This window comes from Phalaenopsis equestris, unplaced genomic scaffold (genome assembly GCF_001263595.1).
Source record: "Phalaenopsis equestris unplaced genomic scaffold, ASM126359v1 Scaffold000164, whole genome shotgun sequence".
Classification (NCBI taxonomy): domain Eukaryota; kingdom Viridiplantae; phylum Streptophyta; class Magnoliopsida; order Asparagales; family Orchidaceae; genus Phalaenopsis; species Phalaenopsis equestris.
Window position 1 is genome coordinate 373,142 of NW_018164606.1, and position 3,972 is coordinate 377,113.

Sequence of the window (3,972 nt, forward strand, 5' to 3'; positions counted from 1 at the left end):
AAAATCAGAACTATGTTGATATCTTGAACTTCAAGACAATTTGAAACAAGTGCAAGACAACAACACTTTGCTAAGTAATTTTGGAGTAGTAATAAGCAAATAATTATGTAAGATCTCAACTCAAATTCAAAATTAGATAAAATTTAAAAAGAAAAAATCACAAATCTAACAAAAAAATCACTTAGCCTAGAAAGATTTAAAAACATAAAATTATTTCATTCAAACTAACAATCAAAAGAGTTTATAATGAAAATAATTAAAAAAAAAAAAGATTAATCAAGGCACCTGAAATCCCTTACTTCAAGCCCAACTTTGCTTTGGCATGTTCTGCAAATCTCTTGCATTGTTTTCTTCCTTCTTGCCCTACACTCTAATTTGTTCTCTTTGGCTACTCACACACAATCTCATACTCTCCACACAAGCTAACACCAGGACATACACAAACCGAGACGATCTTCTAGACCACCATTCACACTATTCTGTAATGCTTTTGCACCTTTTAAGCCCTATCAGACAAAAAAATACTATCTTGACTAAATTCATGAATTTAAAATATATAATTATTTATGTTGGGTCATCACAGAATGGCGTTCTGGATAAAGCACCGTGGTACCCTGTCTATTGGTTCTATGCTCTGGTATCGATAGCATCGAGGAGCTGGAAGTATAGCACTGCAGTGCTCCATGTTGGGGCTACGACGCTCAAGTATGGTGTTATGATGTAATACTCACGGGAATTTCATTGAAAAACTTTTTAATATGACGCTACAATGTTGGCCTTGGAACTACTAAAGTGATAGTTATAGTAACATTGCTACAATATATTTTTATGTCCTCGCCATCATTTTTGTCACGTCAAATTCTTGTGACAAAACACAAAATGAACAGCATAAAGACACAAAAAGACATAAAAATTTATATAGAAAACACATAAATTTTATGCTTTTTGAATGCTTAAAAAATTTCCCTTAAATCGCACATTACTTGTCTCTATTAACCATTCAATATAAATTTATATTTTAGAGAGAATCAATGACAACTTACTTAAGAATTAACATAATGGGTGATTTAGTGAGTTTATAATTAAAGTTAATATAAGCTTCATAAAATACATGAATTTTATTGTCTAATAATATCCTAAATTTTATAAAAATTAATATTTTCTTAATTCAAGACTCTTATATACATTAGGGGCATGCATTATTGACTAAAATTCTTTTAATTAATAAGTAATTATAAAATTTTAACTTAATCAATCATATAAGCTCAATTTAGACGTTCATCTTCTAAATATAACACCCTAAATTTAATGAGATTTAAATTATTTAAATTAAAAAAAGATTATGAGTACCACATTTTATATATTAGACTTAAAATTAAGCTTCTTCTTTTTAGCTCTCTTCTATTACTTTTTTTTTCTTAATGCCTTGAACTTTTTCACATTTTTCTTATCAATTTTTTTTCAAGATAGCTACTTTTTAATTAATTTTTTTAATGATTCAAATAATATATTTTCATTTACTTAAATCAATTTTGATTTCTATAAATTTTATTTTTAAGTATTATAATTTAAACAATATTAATCTTTCTTAATTTATATGAATTAATACTTTTTAAATATCAACATTATTTTTTTAATTAAATTATATTTTAGTCAATTATATTCAAGTGTAACAATTATTTGTACAATATTAATCTTTCTTAATTTATATGAATTAATATTTTTTAAATATCAACATTACTTTTTTAATTAAATTATATTTTAGTCAACTATATTCAAGTGTAACAATTATTTGTTATATTAAAAGAATATTAATTCAAGCAAATTAATTAGTTATTATTAGATTAATATGAATTTCAATCGTTTTAATAAGTTTTTTATTTTTTTTAATTAATTTACACACTTATAAATGTATAGATGAATAGATTGTTAATTATGCTACTTTTTTCCTTTTAGTTCACTACATGAATATAGGTGATTTCTGACGTCCAATTCTTATCAATAATTTAAATTTTGCCATTAGTTGTTAAATTTTGTGAGTAAAGGTGAGAGGCTTGTAATCTACAATAAAAAAAAAAAGAAGAGAATAGTGAAAAATTATCATATGTGAATTTAGACATTAATTGGTCTTAAAGAGTCTTAGACCATTAGTGAGTCAAACTATGAAAAATAGGTTCCATACTTTATTTTTTAGGGTTGCACTCATTTGTATGTATCAATCACATACATTTTGAATGTTTAGTACTTAAGATAAATGATTTTTAAAATGGGTTTATAATAATATATATTTTCAAATGAGCCAGCCAGCTTACGAGTTAATGAATCAAATTAGGTGTTAGCTCATCAAGCTCAACTCAAATGCCACTTATCAAGCCAACCCGTGTCGATTTGACTCAATTACACCTCCAAATGCATAGCTCATCAATCAAACAAAAAATTAAAAAAATTAAAATATAGTACCTTCGGATAATAATGTAACCCTACAAATTAATAAAGCTTCAGTATACCCCTGCCGACCTGCGCGCAAGGGCGGTGCGACAAATCATCGTCCTTTTCCGTTAGTTGTTGGTGGAATTTATGTCCTGAGCAGTGACCCATAATCGCTGGCCCAGCTCTTCAATATCTCTATCAGAGGGATAATTAAAAAGTGCGTTTGCAACACTGTTCAATGGAATATTACTTCAAAGTACTTTTTTTCTAAAATATTTATTAATATTTGTTAAAAAAAGATACTCTTATATATATATATATATATATAATGAACATTATAATTAAAATTGGATCTCAAAATTGATGAATTCATTGAAACAACATAAACTAAAAGTTATTGAGAAAATTACATACATACCACACAATTGTCATGTATGTATATATCTAAGACCCATAATTTAATATTTACATTTGTAATTCCTTATTGTCATAAATCTATGCATGAAAAAATATTTCCACATTTAGAATGACAGTGATCAAAATACTTTTTGATGTGACATTAAAAATTTAAGTAATATGAATGCATGTAAATATGAATATGTTTACATGTTGGACAGGATAGAATTGTGTAGTACTTGTGTAAATAGTCCAAAAATATTATTATAGGGCCAAAATAAAAAATCAATTACTTGAACTGCAGTACTGCTTAGGGAAAAAAACTGACCTCATTCCTTCATCCACCTCCTGTCTCCCCCTACTCCTCTTACCACCCTGGCCCAATCATTAAAGAGAACATTAAAGAGGCGGACCAAATTATTTGAGTACTATTTGCTTTGCTTTTCCCCACAGTTAAAAAAATAAAAAATAAACCAAAAAACTAACGCATTTTCATGCTCTCATTGTAAATACGTATATGAGGCTATTATACAAGTTTCTAGCGACGCCTAATGTATCTAACAATTCGAGTATGATCTTCTTTCAAGAGGAGATTTGAACCCTCGACATGATGGGTCTTTATACCGTGAATGCCAACCAACAAGTCAAAATACACGACACTATAATTTTATCTTTACAAGTAAATAGAAGGATAAAGTTATTTATATATCAGCAGAAATGATGATGATAGAAAAAATAAGGACAATTTTTACCACATTTAACCATAAACCAGAATTAACATATACAGTGTTCAGAAATTAATACGAAGAAAAATAGAAATCGACGAGAAAAAGTAAGGATTTAACGAGATTCGACAAACATGTCTACGTCCTCTGGAGCAGAGCGGCGACTTTTTTTCAATTTCAGAAAAAGGGTACAAGATAGTTCTAGGGTTACGAACAAGACATGTATATAACCTGACGTACAATATGTAATTACAAAATTACCCCCGTTCCACTTCGCTCCGCTGGCCGCTTCGTTCCGCTCTAGCAACTCTCTTATCTGGTATATGAGTCATACCTAACATACAGTTAGATAAATAAATAAAACCAGAAAAATACGAAAAAATTTGCATGAAAATTATATATATATATATATATATATATA